The sequence below is a fragment of the Tamandua tetradactyla genome, chromosome 2 (assembly GCF_023851605.1).
Source record: "Tamandua tetradactyla isolate mTamTet1 chromosome 2, mTamTet1.pri, whole genome shotgun sequence".
Lineage (NCBI taxonomy): Eukaryota > Metazoa > Chordata > Mammalia > Pilosa > Myrmecophagidae > Tamandua > Tamandua tetradactyla.
In genome coordinates, this window is record NC_135328.1 from 130,382,977 (window position 1) to 130,401,168 (window position 18,192).

The window sequence follows — 18,192 nt, forward strand, 5'->3', positions numbered from 1 at the left end:
CTCATCAATGCTAGCACACTGCAGGGACCCAGGAAGCATCTGTGAAACCCACAGATGAATTACCTATTTTGTTTTCTGCATCCCTGTGCTTCCCATATTTATAAGATACCTGAGTAGGAAAAAGTGAAAGCAGAATGAGTCCAGAATATCTTGTAAAGCAGATTTGGAGCTGGGAAAGGGATCGTGGGGACTAAGTTTCCCTGGTAGCTAGCAGCTTACTCATACTTTAACATGCCCAAAGAAGGTAAGTTACAAACTGCTAGACACAGACATGCATATTATTCTAAAAGTCCTTAAAAAGCCAGAGCTAATGATTTAAGGCATAACAGTGATAGTAACAGAAGTGTTCTTGGAAATAAGCCTAAGCAGCCACCTGTTTTTACACACACTCTTAATTCAGATTGGTTTTAAACCTTGTAATTTGTCTGAAAACCCATTCTGGCTTACCTTTCTGCTCATCTAATGAATCTTGTGATGGCTTGTAGCCCCAAACAACAACAACCTAAAGAAAATGATCCAAAAGCAACTGCGCCAAAAATTGCTCCAATGGGTCAGTCTTCCTTGACCAGTAACTCTAAAGGGGTGTCAATTTCCAGTTTCTAAAGAAGGATGGCAAGTAGGTTTGATCTCCCTTACCAAGTTCAAGAGACTGGCTGCTTGGAATGTGGTGTTGAGAAAGATCTTGTGGTAGAACCTGGGTCTATAGGAAAGGGTACCATGTTGGTGAATAATGTCTCCGCTGGCCTCGGGAATAGGTAGTGGCACGTGCATGCTTCCATCTGCCAGCCTGGGCTGAGGGATGGCTGTGCAGCCTATACCAGAGGTGACTTACACTTGTATCTCACATCACATTTTACAAGGAGTCTTCACATCCTTAGTCTCAGGTCATCTTCTCCACAACTCTGTGAGGAAGGACATTATGGATGGGAAATCTAAGATTATGTCATAGGTCTGAAGTCCCACAGCCAACTGATAACACATCCTCTGCATTTGGTTAAGGGGTGTGCTTGTCTTTAAAATTATTATTTTTTAAACTGGGTAATCCATGCACATGGTACAAGATGCAGAAGACACAAAGCATGTAGTAAAAGTGTTTCCTCCTATCCTCCTGCCTCTGAGGTCCCTTCCCAGGTGGGCTTGCTTTTACCAATTTCATGTCGACCCTCCCATAGATATTCTGGGCTGACACGTATCTTTCCGTTTTTCCCAGGCTTTTGGTTGTCGCAGTGAATAGCCTTGTATGCTCATTATTTCATATATTTGGAGATCAACTTGTAGGATAAATTCTTAGGATGGACTTGCTGGCACATCTGTCCTGAAAGATGGTCACAACCTGCTTCTCCACGCCAAGGGTGCAGCATAGTGACGTGCAGAGATGTGCTCAGCTGACGTTCTAAAACATAGCACCTCACGTTACCATATGATTTTTGAACATTTTAGTATGCATAATTTCAAACATGTTCAAAAGCAGACAGAATAGTAGGATCTTAGGGTCAGCCCATGTGCCACCGCCCCACCGCCCTTTCACCTGGCTTGCTCCACCTGCTCCTCACCTCTCCCGTATGATGCTGCCCTTTCATCTGGGATTTCTTAAAAAAATTTTTTTTGTTGAGAAAAATCTTCACACATGTATTTCCTGTACATGGTGCACAATCAGTGGCTCACAATAATATCATCACCATGATAATTTTTTAGAACATTTGTACCACTCCAGAAAAAGAAATGAAAAGAAAAAACTCATACATACCATACCCCTTACCCATCCCCTCTCATTGACCACTACTGTTTCCAGCTACCCAATTTATTTTACCCCCCATTATTTATTTATATCCATGTTTTTTACTCATCTGTCCATACCCTAGATAAAAGAAGAATCAGACACATAGTTCTTAAAATCACACTGTCACCTTTCTGTAATTGCCTTCAAGAAACAAGGCTTCTGGACCACAGCTCAACAGTTTCAGGTACTTCCCTCTTGCCAGTAGTTCCACAATTTCAGGTTTTTCCTTCTAGCTGCTCTAAGACACTGGAGACTAAAAAGAAATATCAATGTAATGATTCAGCAGTCATACTTATTTGTTAAAACCTAACTTTCTGTTATAACTCCTCCTCCTTTGATCCTTCTCCTACTCTTTAGGGATAGTTGGGTTATGCCTGTTCTAGTATTTTTCATTTTGAAAAGGGGTTTGACTACATGAGATAGGGGTATGGAATAGATTGATGTTCTTGGAGATACTGGCACTTCTGGGTTTCAGGACTTACCTGGCCTAAGAATCATCTGAAGGTTTTATGTTTCTGAAAATTAAACTTAATGTATGTAACTTTTGTAGGATCTCAGATAGAGCCCTGGGTGTTCTTTAGGATTAATAGGAGTGATGTTGGTTGGGATTTGGCAAGACATACCAATTAACAATATCTAGCTGAAGCTTGCATAAGAGTAGCTTCCAGAATAGCCTGTCAACTCTATTTGAACTTTCTTAGCCATGATAACTTATTTTGTTACATTTCTTTCCCCCCTTTTGGTCAGGAAGGCTTTATCAATCCCACTGTGCCAGGGCCAGGCTCGTCCCTGGGAGTCGTGTTCCATGTTGCCAGGGAGGCTCATACCCTTGGATATCAAGTCCCACGTGGCAGAGAGGGTAATGATTTTTCTTGCAAAGTTGGGCTTAGAGAGAGAGAGGCCACATCTGAGCAACAAAAGAGATTCTCTGGAAGTAACTCTTCAGAATAATTACAGTAGGCTTACCTTCTCCACTGCCTAAGAGCAAGTTTCAAGATCAGGGGCTTGGCCTATTCACTTGGGAGGCCCTAGTGTATGAGACAGCACCACAGTTTCCCGTGTTGTGAAGTTTAATAGTTCCATATTTTTTCTCCAGTCCCTCAAGGGACTTTACCTTTACTTTTTAATTATAAGCCCAGCATACTCTGGGATGTATCTGGGTATTAAGTTATACAGAATTGCAAGCTCTCATTCCCATTCTGGGTGCCATCTGTTTGGGTTATTTAAATGAACTATCCAGAGGGATTAGATTATGTGCTGCAAAACATTTAGGTTTTAACAAAACAAAGCTCTCTTCCTTTGGTCTCATACCGAGTTCTAAAATACAGACATTGTCATCTTTTACCCTGTGTCCTGATTTACCTTGGTCACAGCCGATTTGTCCTTATTCTTATCTCTAATTGAAGCCTGATCTCTTTTTCAGTTTAACAGATGTTGTATGTAGCAGTGCTGACTGTCAGAGCTGCAGAACTCCAACTCTGAGTCTTAGGTGTCACACAGGTACCCAAAGTTCCAGGGAAGTATCAGGCTGTACATAATAGCACAGCATCTCCCAATCTAGAAATAACGCTTAAAGCTCAGGAATAAATTTGGCTGTTTTAAGGGCTTATAATCGAGGCTCAAATTTTCTCATAAGTATTTTCTAAGAGGCCATACAGTATTTGTCCTTTTGTTGCTAGGTTATTTTGCACAAAATAATGTCTTCGGGGTTCATTTACCTTGTTGCCTGCCTCACAACTACATTCCTTTCTGTAGCCACACAATATTCCATCATGTGTGAACACCACAGTTTGCCTTTTTGCTTATCAGTTGTACCCTTTGACCACCTCCATCCATTGGGCAACATGGATAATGTCCATAATAAACAATCTGTGTTACATAATATCCTTGTTTGGTTATACAGTCATCATCCTCTCGATTTTAGACACTTCTGTTTGCTCCAAAGAGAAAAATAACAGATGAATACACCCTCACCATAGATAAAATCCAAAACTCACCTTAACTCTTATTCCCACCCCACCCATAACTATTTACCCCTGGTATTGCTGTGGTACTAGTGATGTCTTTATCTTAAATACAGGCCATAGCATGCAGTAGTAGTTTCCCCCATAGCCATCTATTATTGACTCTTTGTATAAGATCTATACTGTTGAAATAGTTCATGTAAAAACTTATTTATATTTGTATTGTTAATCGGTGAGAGACATGGCTCTGTACAACCCTTTCAATCATATTCTTCAATATGACAATATTACTTATGGGTCTACTAGTGAACTTCTATCACTTCTGTCCATTCCCATACATTTAAGTTCAATTTCGTTAGCTATCTCTAGCTTCTGTGTATCTCTAGGTCTCCTATATTCTACATTATAAGACTCTGTTTACCTTTATCAGGGTCATATTAGCAAAATCATACAGCATCTATCCTTTTGTGTCTGGCTCATTTCACTCAGCATTATGTCCTCAAGGTTTATCCACGTGGTCATATGGTTGAGGACCTCATTTTATCTTACTGCTGCATAATATTCCATTGTGTGTATGTTCCGTATTTTGTTTATCCACTCATCTGTTGATGGGCACTTGGATTGTTTCTCTCTTTTGGCAATTGTGAATAATGCCACTATAAACATAGGTGTGCAAATGTCTATTCGTGTCACTGTTTTCAGATCTTCTGGGTAAATACTGAGTAGTGGTATTGCTGGGTCATAGGGCAACTCAGTATTTAGTTGTCTGATGAATTGCCAAACTGTCTTTCACAGTGACTGAACCTTTATACATTCCCACCAACTGTGGATTAGTGTTCCAGTTTATCCACATCCTTTCCAACATTTGTAGTTTTTCTGTTTCTTTAATAGCAGCCATTCTTAAAAGTGTGAGGTGATAACTCCTTGTAGTCTTGACCTGCATTTTCCTTATAGCTAATGAAGATGAGCATCTCTTCAGGTGCTTTTTAGCCATGTGTATTTGCTCTTCAGAACTGCCTATTCATATTTTTTGCCCATTTTATAATTGGATTGTTTGTTCTTTTGTTGTTGAGTTGTATGATTTCTTTATGGATATCAAACCCTTATTTGATATGTGGTTTCCAAATATTTTCTCCCATTGAGTTCGTTGCCTCTTCATCTTTTTCACAAAGTCCTTTGAAGCACAGAAGCTGTTGATTTTGAGGAGGTTCCATTTATCAACTTTTTCTTTTGTTGCTTGTGCTTGGGGAATAAAGTTTAAGAAGCTATCTCCTATTACTAGGTCTAGACATATTTCCCTGTATTTTATGGTACTGGCTCTTATATTTAGGTCTTTGATTCACTTTGAGTTAATTTTTATATAGGGTGTAAGGTAGAGGTCCTCTCATTATTTTGGCTATTGATAGCCAATTTTCCTAGGCCCATTTATTCAAAAGACTATTCTGTCTTAGTTCATTGGATTTGGACACCCTGTTGAAGAGCAATTGACCATAGATTTGGTGGTCTATTTCTGCACTATCAATTTGATTCCATTGATCAGTACTTCTATCCTTGTGCCAGTATGATGCTGTATTGACTAATACGGCTTTATAATAACCTTTAAAATCAGGAAGGGTTAGTCCTACTTCATTCTGTTTTTTTTTTTTTGGAATATTTTTTGGCTATGGGAAGTCTCTTTCCCTTCCAAATAAATCTGATAACTAGCTTTTCCAAGTCTTCAAAGTAGATTGTTAGAATTTTGATCAGTATTGCATTGAATCTGTAGATCAATTTGGGTAGAATTGACATCTTGATGACATTTACCCTTCCTATACAATAACGTGGAATGTCCACCTATTTAGATCTTCTTTGATTTCTTTTAGCAATGTTTAGTTTTCTGTGTACAGGTCCTTTACATCCTTGGCTAAGTTTATTCCTAAGTACTTGATACTTTTTTTTTTAACACAAACAGGCATTGGAAATTAAACCCATGTGTCTTGCATGGCAGGTGAGAATGCTGCCACTGAGCCACCATTGCACCACCCAGTACTTGATTCTTTTACTTGCTATTTTGAATGGAATTTTTTTCCTCAATTGCCTTTTCACTTAGGTCATTACTTGGGTATAGAAACATTACTGATTTTTGCCATTAATCTTGTATCCCTGTCTCATTGCTGAATTTGTTTATTAGCTCAGTTAGCTTTGTCATAGATTTCCCAAGATTTTCCAAGTATATAGGATCATGTCATCTGCAAATAATGAAAGTTTTACTTCTTCCTTTCCGATTTGGATGCCTTTTATTTCTTGCTCTTGCCTGATTGCTCTAGCTAAAACTTCTGCCACAATGTTGAATAATAGTGGTGATAGAGAATTCATTCCCAGTCTTGGAAGGAAGTCTTTCAGTCTTTCACCATCAAGTATGATGTTAGCTGTGGGTTTTTCATATATGCCTTTTATCGTGTTGAGGAAGTTGCCTTTGACTCCTACCTTTTGAAGTGCTTTTATCAGAAAAGGATGCTGAGTTTTCTCGAATGCTTTTTCAGTGTCAATCGAAATGATCATATTATTTTTCCCTTTCAGTTTGTTAATCTGCTTATTACATTGATTAATTTTCTTGAGTTGAACCACCCTTGCATGCCACTTGGTCATGGTATATAATTCTTTTAATGTGTTGGAGTCTATTTAAGTATATTGTTGAAAATTTTTGCATCTTTATTCATTAAGGAGATATTCATTAAGCCTGTAATTTTCCATTCTTGTGGTAGCTTTATCTGGTTTTGACATTAAAGTGATATTAGCTTTGTAATATGAGTTAGCTAGTGTTCTTTTTTCTTGGTGTTTTGAAAGAGTTTGCGCAGGACTGGTATTAGTTGGAATGTTTGGTAAAATTCCCATGTGAAGCTACCTGGCCCTGGGCTTTTCCTTGTAAGAAGATTTTTGATGACTGAATCTCTTTATTTGTAATTGGTTTGTTGAGATTGTCTATTTTTGAGTCAGTGTAACTTCTTCATGTGTTTCTGGGAATTTGTCCATTTTATCTAGCTTGTCTAGTTTGTTGACATTTGTTTGTTCATAGTGTTCTCTTATGATTTGTTTTTTATTCCTTCAGGATCCATGGTAATGACCCCTCTCTCCTTTCTAATTTTTTAATTTGAATACTCTCTCTTTTTTTCTTTGTCAGCCTAGCGAGGGGTCCATCAATTTTTTTTTTCAATCTACTAAATTTATTTTAACATGTGTTCCCCCTATTATTTATTTATTTTTAGTCCTTATGTTTTACTCCTCTGTCTATACCATAGATAAAAGGAGCATCAGACACAAGGTTTTCACAATCACACAGTCACATTGTGAAAACTATACTGTTATACAATCATCTTCAAGAAACATGGCTACTGGAACACAGCTCCACATTTTCAGGCACTTCCCTCCAGCCTCTTTGTTACACCTTAACTAAAAAGATGATATCTATTTAATGTGTAAGAATAACCTCCAGGATAACCTCTCGACTCTGTTTGGAATCTCTCAGCCATTGACGCTTTAATTTGTCTCATTTTGCTCTTCCCCCTTTTGATCTAGAAGGTTTTCTCAATCCCTTGGTGCTGAGTCCCAGCTCATTCTAGGATTTCTGTTCCACGTTGCCAGGAAGGTCCACACCCCTTGGAGTCATGTCCCCACCCCTGGGAGTCATGTCCCCTGTAGAGAGGGGGAGGGCAGTGAGTTTGCTTGTGTTGGCTGAGAGAGAGAGGACACATCTGAGCAACAAAATCAGTTCTCTTAGGGTGACTCTTAGGCCTAATTTTAAGTAGGCTTGACCTATCCTTTGTGGGGGTGGTAGTTAGGTTCAGGTGTCAACTTGGCCAGGCGAAGATGCCTAGTTTTGTTGCTGTGGACATGAGCCAATGGTACATGAACCTCATCTGTTGCTCATTACATCTGCAGTCAGCTAGGAGGCATGCCTGCTGCGATGAATGATGTTTAATTTAACTGGCTGGTGCTTCAATGAGAGAACTCAACATAGCATAGCCCAAGCAGCTCAGCATACCTCATCTCAGCACTTGCAGATCATCCCAGGCCTTTGGAAATGCAGAAAGAAATCACTCCAGGGAAAGCAGTTGGAACCCAGAGGCCTGGAGAAAAGGCCAGCAGAGATCACTCTGTGCCTTGCCATTAAGAAAGAACCTCATTTGAAAGTTAGCTGCCTTTCCTCTGAAGAACTAACAAAATAAATCCCCTTTTATTAAAAGCCAGCCCGTCCCTGGTGTGTTGTTTTCCGGCAGCTAGCAAACAAGAACAGCGGTAAGTTTCATAAGAACAAACCCCAAGATTGGGGGCTCAGCCTGTTGCTTTGGTTGTCCCGCAATGTCCCACTTGTGAGAATATCAAGACTTCTCCATTTGGGGAAGTTGAATTTTCCCCCTTTCTCACCATTCCCCCAAGGGGACTTTGCAAATACTTTTTTATTTACTGTTCAAATCCTTCTGGGATTTATTGAGGCATCGTTCTGGACAAACCTACAAAACCTCATGCCCTACTCAAAGTTCCATGTACTTATGGTGTTAAGTTAAGCTGTTCATATAAGTTCTATTAGGAAATGCACTAGTTGAAATATAAAGTTTGTACCAAAGAAACATTTTTTGCTTAGTCTCACACAAAAGTTATTATGTTTTAAAATATTACCATCTATTTTCAACACCCTACATTATTCACATTCCTTTGTTCTTCCTCATGTAAAACATTTTAAAATTTGTACATTTAGTCACTATCATTATACATTCTAGGCATTCCTAGATTATACTATCTCAGTCTTTGTCATATATCTTTCCTTCTGATTTCATTTGTGCCCCCAGGCCTCTTCCCTCTATCATTCTTACATTCAGCTTTATTCAGTGTTTTAACCTTTCTGTATTGCAGTTAGGTATTATTGTGCTATCCATTTCTGGATTTTTACAATCAGTGCCGTTGCACAGTCTGCATCCCTTTAGTTCCAATTACCCAATATCTATCCTATTTCTATCTCCTGATGACCTCTGTTCTTAACTGAAATTATCCAAGTTCATTCATTAATGTTATTTCATATCAGTGAGACCATACAGTATTTGTCCTTTTCTTTCTGGCTAATCTCACTTAGCATAAAGTCCTTAAAGTCCATCCATGTTGTTACATACTTCATAACTTTATTCTGTCTTACAGCTGCATAATATTCCATCATATGTATATACCACAGCTTGTTTAGCCACTTTTCTGTTGATGGACCTTTGGGCTGTTTCCATCTCTTGGCAATTGTAATTAATGCTGCTATAAACATTGGTGTGCAAATGTCTGTTTGTGTCCTTGTCCTCATGTCCTCTGAGTAGATACCTAGCAATGGTATTGCCGGATCATATGGCAATTCTATACTTAGCTTACTGAGGAAGCGCCAAACTGCCTTCCACAGTGGTTGCACCATTTGACATTCCCACCAACAGTGGATAAGTGTGCCTCTTTCTCCACATCCTCTCCAGCACTTGTTGTTTTCTGTTTTATTGATAATGGCTATTCCAGTGGGTGTGACGTGATATCTCATTGTGGTTTGGATTTGCATTTCCCTAATAGCCAGGGAAGTTGAGCATCTTTTCATGTGTCTTTTGGCCATTTGTATTTCCTCTTCTGAGAAGTGTCTGTTCATGTCTTTTGCCCATTTTGTAATTGGGTTGTCTGTCTTTTTTTGTTGTTGAGTTGAACAGTCTCTTTATATAGTCTGGTACTAGACCTTTATCTGATATATCATTTCCAAATATTGTCTCCCATTGTGTAGACTGTCTTTTTACTTTCTTGATGAAGATCTTTGATGCACAAAGGTGTTTAATTCTGTGGAGTTCCCATTTCTTTCTTTCTGTCTTCAATGCTTGTGCTTTGGGTGTAAGGTCCAGGTAACTACCTCCTATTATAAGATTGATAGGATATTTCCCTATATTTTCTCCTAAGAGTTTTATGGTCTTAGATCTAATGTTAAGGTCTTTGATCCATTTTGAGTTAATTTTTGTATGGAGTGTGAGATATGGATCCTCTCTCATTCTTTTGCATGTGTATATCCAGTTCTCTAGGTACCATTTATTTAAGAGACTGTTCTGTCCCAGGTGAGTTGGCTTGACTGCCTTATCAAAGATCAATTGTCCATAGATGACAGGGTCTATATGTGAACACTATTCGATTCCATTGATCAATATATCTATCTTTATGCCAGTACCATGCTGTTTTAACCACTGTAGCTTCACAATGTGCCTTAAAGTCAGGTAGCGTGAGACCTCCGACTTCATTTTTTATTCTCAGGATACTTTTAGCTATTCGGGGCACCCTGCCCCTCCAGGTAAATTTGGTTATTGGTTTTTCTATTTCTGAAAAGTAAGTTTTTGGGATTTTAATTGGTATTGCATTGAATCTGCAAATTAATTTAGGTAGAATTGACATCTTAACTATAATTAGTCTTCCAATCCATGAACACGGTATGCCCTTCCATTTATTTAGGTCTTCTGTGATTTCTTTTGACAATTTCTTGTAGTTTTCTTTGTATAGGTCTTTTGTCTCTTTAGTTAAATTTATTCCTAAATATTTTATTCTTTTGGTTGCAATTGTAAATGGAATTTTTTTCTTGATTTCCCCCTCAGATTGTTCATTACTAGTGTATAGAACCACTAAAGATTTTTGAGTTTTGATCTTGTAACCTGCCACTTTGCTGTACTCATTTCTTAGCTCTAGTAGTTTTGCTGTGGATTTTGTAGGATTTTTGACATATAGTATAATATCTGCAAACAGTGAGAGTTTTACTTCTTCCTTTCCAATTTTGATGCCTTGTATTTCTTTTTCTTGTCTAATTACTCTGGCTAGAACTTCCACCACAATGTTGAATAACAATGCGATAGTGCACATCCTTGTCTTGTTCCTGATCTTAGGGGGAAAGTTTTCAGTTTTTCCCCATTGAGGATGATGTTAGCTGTGGGTTTTTCATATATTCCCTTTCTCATGTGGAGGAAGTTCCCTTCAATTCCTATCCTTTGAAGTGTTTTCAACAGGAAAGGATGTTGAATTTTGTCAAATGCATTATCTGCATCAATCAAGATGATCATATGGTTTTTTTCTGCTTTCATTTGTCGATATGGTGATTACATTAATCGATTTTCTTATGTTGAACCATCTTGCATACCTGCATATGTTTTTGGGATCCATAAGTTCTGTGATTTGTTTTTTCAGAGTCTTGATTTTTTCTTTTTGTTTATTTTTTGCCTTTTTTATATCCTCTCTCAATTCATTGATTTGATTTTTGATGAGGTTTTACAAGTCTGTTTGAACATTCTGAATTGTTTCATCTCCTATATCTCATTTGAATTGTTGGTTTGTTCCTTTGACTGAGCCATATCTTCAGTTTTCCTAGTGTGATTCGTTATTTCTTGCTGGCATCTAGGCATTGAATTGCCTTAGTTTATTCTGGAGATCGTTTTCACTACTTTTACCTAGGATTTTCTTTCTGTATGACTTTGTTGTCTGTCTGTTCTTTGACATCCAGTTCAGGTTATTCTGGACCACTAGCTTAGGTTTTGTTTAACAGAGCAGAAATTTTCAGTTCTTGTTTTCCTGTTTCTTGCCCTGCCTGTATGATCGCTTTTTCTCCCTACCCTTAGGAGGGTGTACTTACGTCAAAGCTCTGATTCTTTGGTAGTTATTGATTTCTAGTCTCATTCTGTTATGGTCAGAGAAAGGGCTGTGAATAATTTCAACCTTTTAAAATTTGTTAAAATTGTGCCCCAGCATATAGTCTATCCTGGAGAACATTCCATGAGCACTACAGAAGGATGTATATCCTGGTGTAACGACGTATATGTGTCTGTTAGGTCTAGTTCATTTCTCGTATTGTTTATGTTCTTTATTTTCTTATTGATCCTCTGTCTGCTTGTTCTATCTATAGTGGAGTGTGGTGTATTGAAGTCTTCAACTATTTTTTTTTTTTAGTGTTTTTTTTTAATTGTGAAATTTAATATACAAAAAAGCCGTAAATTTCCAAGTACATTTTAACAAGTAGTTATAGAACAGATTTTAAAGTTTGGTATGGGTTACAGTTCCACAATTTTTCAGTTTTTCTTCTAGCTACTCCAAGACACTGGAGACCAACAGAAATATCAATATAATGATTCAGGAGTCAAACTCATAGAGTAAATCCTATCTTCTCTCCAACTGTTATTTTTAAACATCTATTGCTCCCTTCAGTTTTCCTAGTTTGCCTGAGATGCTTTGGAGTTCCTTGATTAGGAGCCTAATAGTTATGATTGCTAGTTCTTCTTGAATTGTCCCTTTTATTAATATGTAGTATCCTTTCTTCTCTGTTATGACATCTTTACATTTAAAGCTTACTTTTTCTGATGTATGGTTATTCCTACTTTGTTTCAGTTATAGCTTGCATGGAAAATCTATTTTTTTTTAACTTTTTTTATTGTGAAACACAACATATGTACAAAAAAGCAATACATTTTCCAAGTACATTTTAACAAGTAGTTATACAATGGGGAACGTTATTTTTAATCCTTTTACCTTCAATCTATTTGTATCTTGGGTCTAAGATGAGTCTCTTGTAAACAGCACCTAGATAGATCATATTTTTTAAAACCTATTCTGCCAATCTATATCTTTTTTAAATTTTTTATTAATTTAAAAAAAATTACAAGAAAGAAACATTCTTAATATATACTCATTCTGTCCTACATATATAATCAGCAATTCACAATATCATCACATAGTTGCATATTCATCATCATGATCATTTCTTAGAACATTTGCAACGATTCAGAAAAAAGAAAAAGACAACAGAAAAATAAAACGAAAACAGGAAAAAAAAATTTTACGTACCATACCCCTTAACCCCTCCCTTTCATTGATCACTAGCATTTCAAACTAAATTTATTTAACATTTGTTCCCCCTATTGTTTATTTTTATTCTATATGTTCTACTCGTCTGTTGTCAAGGTAGATAAAAGGAGCATCAGACACAGGGATTTCACAATCACCCAGTCACATTGTGAAAGCTATAACATTATACAATCATCATCAAGAAACATGGCTACTGGAACACAGTTCTACATTTTCAGACAGTTCCAGCATCCTCTCCACTACATCTTGGATAACAAGGTGATATCTACTTAATGCGTAAGAATAAACTTCAGGATAACCTCTCAACTGTTTGGAATCTCTGAGCCATGGACACTTTGTCTCATTTCACTCTTCTCCATTTTGGTCGGGAAGGTTTTCTCAATCCCTTGATGCTGAATCTCAGCTCATTCTGGGATTTTTGTCCCACGTTGCCAGGAAGGTCCACACCCCCAGGAGTCATGTCCCGCATAGACAGAGGTAGGGTGATGAGTTTGCTTGTTGTGTTGGCTGGAGAGAGAGACTACATCTGAGCAACAAAAGAGGGTCTCTTTGGGGTGACTCTTAGGCCCAACCTTAAGTAGGCTTGACCTATCCTTTGTGGGGTTAAGTCTCATGTGAACAAACCCCAAGACTGAGGGCTCAGCCTATAGCTTTAGTTGTCCACACTGCTTGTGAGAATATCAAGAATTCAACTTGGGGAGGTTGAATTTTCCCCCGTTCTCACCATTCCCCGAAGGGGACTTTGCAAATACTTTTCCACTCACTGATCAGATCACTCTGGGATTCATCGGGGCATCACCTGGACAAACCAAGAAAATCTCATGTTCTACCCAAGGTTCCATGTACTTATGTTGTTCAATCAACAATCGACATAAGTTATATTAGGACATACACTAGTCAAAATATAAATTTTGTACCAAATAAACATTTTTTGCTTTAGTCTCACACATAAGTTGAAATTTTAAAATGTTAATTACCATCTATTTTCAGCACCCTGCAGTAATGACATTCCTTTGTTCTTCCTTATGCAAAAGCATTTTTAAAATTTGTACATTTAGTCACTATTATTATACACTCTAGGCATTCCTAGATTATACCATCTATCTTTCTTTGTGATTTCATTTATGCCTCCAGCCCTCCTCACTCTATTATTCTCACATTCAGCTTCGTTCAGTGTTTTAACATAATTGTATTACAGTTAGATAGTATTGTGCTGTCCATTTCTGAGTCTTTATATTCAGTCCTGTTACACAATCTGTATCCCTTCAGCTCCAATTACCCAATATCTTACCCTATTTCTATCTCCTGATGGTCTCTGTTGCCAACAAAATATTCCAAGTTTATTCACTAATGTCAGTTCATATCAGTGAGACCATACAATATTTGTCCTTTTGTTTTTGTCTAATTTCACTCAGCATAATGTCCTTAAGGTCCATCCATGCTGTTACATACTTCATGGCTTTATTATGTCTCAGAACTGCATAATATTCCATCATATGTATATGCCACAGTTTGTTTAGTCACCCATCTGTTGATAGACATTTTGACTTTTTCCATCTCTTATAATGCTGCTACAAACATTGGTGTGCAAATCTCCATTTGTGTCGTTGCCATCATGTCCTTTGAGTAGAGACAGCATATAGATGGGTCCTGTTTCTTAATCCATTCTGCCAGTCTATGTCTTTTGATTGGGGGATTTAATCCATTAACATTTAGTGTTATTACTGCATGCGTAGTACTTTCTTCTGCTATTTTGCCTTCTGGATTTTATATGTCATATCTAATTTTCCTTCTTTTTACCTTACTCATAGTCTTCCTTTCTACACTCTTCTCCGTACCTCTTTCTTCTGACTTTTTGTATCTGTCTCTAGTATCCTTTTAGTATTTCTTGCAGAGCCGGTCTCTTGGTCACAAATTCTCTCAGTGATTTTTTGTCTGAAAATGTTTTAATTTCTCCCTCATTTTTGAAGGACAATTTTCCTGGATATAGAATTGTTGGTTGGCAGTTTTTTTCTTTTAGTAATTTAAATATATCATTCCACTGCCTTCTCATCTCCATGGTTTCTGCTGAGAGATCTATGCATCATCTTATTGGGCTTCCCTTGTACGTGATGGATTGCTTTTCTCTTGCTGCTGTCAAGATTCTCTCTTTCTCTTTGACCTGTGACATTCTGATTAGTAAATGTCTTGGAGTACATCTGTTTGAATCTATTCTCTTTGGGGTACGCTGCACTTCTTGGATCTGTAATTTTTTTTTTTTTTTTACTGGATCTGTAATTTTAAGTCTTTGATAAGAGTTGGGAAATTTTCAGTGATAATTTCCTCCATTAGTTTTTCTCCTCCTTTTCCCTTCTCTTCTCCTTCTGGGACACCCACAACACGTATATTCGTGTGCTTCATATTGTCTTTCAATTCCCTGAGTCCCTGCTCACATTTTTCCATTTTTTTCCCTATATTTTCTTTTCCTTGCCGGATTTCAGATGTTCCGCCCTCCAGTTCACTAATCCTATGTTCTGTCTCTCAAAATCTACCATTGTAGGTTTCCATTGTTTTTTTCATTTCTTCTACTGTGCCTTTCATTCCCATAAGTTCTGTTATTTGTTTTTTCACACTTTCGGTTTCTTCTTTTTGTTCATTCCTTGCCTTCTTTATATCCTCCCTCAGTTCATCGATTTGATTTTTAATGCGGTTTTCCATATCTGTTCGTATATTCTGAATTAATTGTTTCAGCTCCTGTATGTCATTTGAATTGTTGGTTTGTTCCTTTGTCTGGGCCATATCTTCAATTTTCCTAGTGTGATTTGTTATTTTTTGCTGGTGTCTAAGCATTTGATTACCTTAATTAGTTTATTCTGGAGATTGCTTGCATTTCTTTTACCTAGGGTTTTCTTGCTGGATGAATTTGTTGTCTGTCTGTTCTTTGACATTCAATTCAGCTTTATCTGGACCTCTATCTTAGGTTTTGTTTAACAGAACACAATTTTTCAGTTCTTGTTTTCTTGTTTCTTGCCCTGCTTGTATGATACCTTTTTTCCCCCACCCTTAGGAGGGTCTACTTAGGTATTATAGACCCCAGCCAGATTTTTCTATACCAAACTGACTTCCTATCAGGAGGAAAGAGTCACCTATGTTGGTTTTCCCTGAGGGTGAGACCCAGCAGGTTGGAAGACTTTCCTGTGAAGTCTCTGGACTCTGTTTTTCTTATCCTGCCCAGTATATGGCGCTTGTCTGCCTGCAGGTCCCAGCAGCGTAAGATGATGTGGTACCTTTAACTTTGGCAGACTCTCCCTGCTGGGGGCATGGTGGAGACAGAGGAGAGGTTGTAGCCTGTTTTAATGGCTTCAAATTACAAAGCCCTGGTGTCTGAATCCACCTGAGTTGGGCTTCTCCCCTCCCCTGGGGAAGGTACAGGGTCCAGACAAGCCCTCAAACGAGCTTGTTTCTGCCTATGCCTGGGGCAACTGCAGCCTGAGAAGCCCTGCCACTGTATCCAAAGGCAGTTAAGCCTTTGTAGATACACAGCCACAAAAACCTTTGTTTCCTTCTTTTTTTTTTCCCCTTCTTTTTCTATCAGCCCTGCCCCCTTGGCACTGGGGCAAAAATGAGCGACCTCTGTTTTGACAGGTTCACCTGAGCTGGGGGCCTATTTTTAGTGGTCAGGACTTGTTAATTAATTCCACAATTGGTGTTTGATTGTGCTCAGCCCCTGCTGCCTGTAAAGTCTCTTTCCTTTCCCCTCTGGGAAGCAGCCTGTGGGGAGGGGTGCCGGCTGCCGTGGCTTGGGGAACTCACGGTTCTGGGGAGGCTCGCAGCCGGTCCAGCTGGTCCAGACTGGGGTACGCTGTGTGTCCGGTCACTGATGTGGCCCCAGGAGCTGTTCTGTACTGCTTGTGTTTATTTAGTAGTTGTTCTGGAGGATAAACTAAAATGTATACATTGTTAAGCCGCCATCTTGGCCTGGAAGAAGCCCAATCTGTATTTTTAATTGGTAAGTCTAGTCTGTTAACATTCGAAGTTAGAACTGTAAAGGCAGTTCTTGAATCTACCATCTTATCCTTTGGATTTTGTTTGTCAGATCTGTATATTCTTTTCCCTCTTTCTCTTTTTATCATTTAAGTTGCCTTTACTGATTCTCTTCGATTCTGTGCCCTCCTCCAGATCTCCCTCTCCTGCCTTTTTTTTTCAGCTAACAGAACTCTCTTTAGTATTTTTTGTAGGGCTGGTCTCTTTTTGAGAAGTTCTCTCAGCTTTTATTTGACTATGAAAATTTTAATCTCTCCTTCACTTTTGAAGATCAGGTTGACAGGATAAGGAATTCTTGGCTGGAACACTTTCTCATTCGGAATATTAGATATGCTACACCACTGCCTTCTCGCCTCCGTGGTGCCTGCTGAACAGTCTGAACTCAGTCCTGTGTGTTTTCCCTTGTGTGTAGTGGATTGCTTTTCTCCCGCTGCTCTCAGGACTTCCTGCTTCTCGTCAGCATTTGGCAGACTGATTAGTGTGTCTCTTGGAGTAGGCCTGTTTGTATGTATTCTGTTTTGGTTTTGTTGGGCTTCTTTGATTTGCATATTTATGTCTTTTATAAAGGGTAAACAGTTTTCCCTTATTTCCTCAACTAATCTTCTAAGCCCTTTCTTCTCTCTTCCCATTCTGAGACTCTGATGATTCTTATATTTGTGTGGTTCATTTTGTCCATCATTTCCCTCAGATCCAATCCCAATTTTTACATCTTTTTGACATTTGTTCTTTTATATGTTCTAATTCAGTTGTCCTGTCCTCTAGTTTGCTTATTCTTTCTCTGCCTCTTCAAATGTGCTGTTGTGTGTCTCTAGTATATTTTTAATTTTGTCTACATTATCTTTTGTTTCTGTGAGAGCCACTAATTTTTAATTTATTCTTTCAAGTTCTTGTTTATGCTCTTCTAGTTTCTTACTGATATCCTTTATGTCATTAGCCAACCAACTGAATTTATTTAGGAGATTTGTATGGACATCTTTGATTAGTTGTTCCAAATTCTGAGTCTTCTCCAGTGTTTACTTTGGTCATTTGGCTGGACCATATCTGCCTGCATCATCTTTTTTCCTTTTCTCCACTGAATTTTTAGGAGGGTCTGAGAGTGAATGTCTTAGTTTGCCACATTGATGATGTCACTGCCTACTTTTGTTGATTTTTATCGCTTCAGTCATTCAATTGTCTAGCAACTTTCTAAACTGTTTTTGCAAAGACTGTATTCCTTGTTGTGTGTGGTTGCTAAAGTGTTTATTCTGTTATCTTTAGAGGTCAACTAGAGACCTGACAGAGATTTCCTTAAGTACCAAAATTCAACTGCTGTTTTCTTCATTATGCTGTTCCCTGGTTCCTGTAATTTTCAGATTAGATTCTAGAGGTCCAGAAAGACTTGACTTTGTTTTTTTAACATGGGCAGGCACCGGGAATCAAACCCGGGTCCTCTGGCATGGCAGGCAAGCGTCCTTGCCTGCTGAGCCACCATGGCCCGCCCAGACTTGACTTTATTTATCTTTTGAGGTTAGGTTGCTTCAGTGGAGGACTAATTCTTTAGGCACTTTCCCT

General features: G+C 38.2%; 1 protein-coding gene across 9 annotated transcripts in view; it reads left to right on the forward strand.

The window, feature by feature from the left end:
- Nucleotides 1-18,192, forward strand: part of PNPLA7 (patatin like domain 7, lysophospholipase) — a 143,602-nt gene that overhangs the window by 9,646 nt on the left and 115,764 nt on the right. The window lies entirely within an intron of this gene.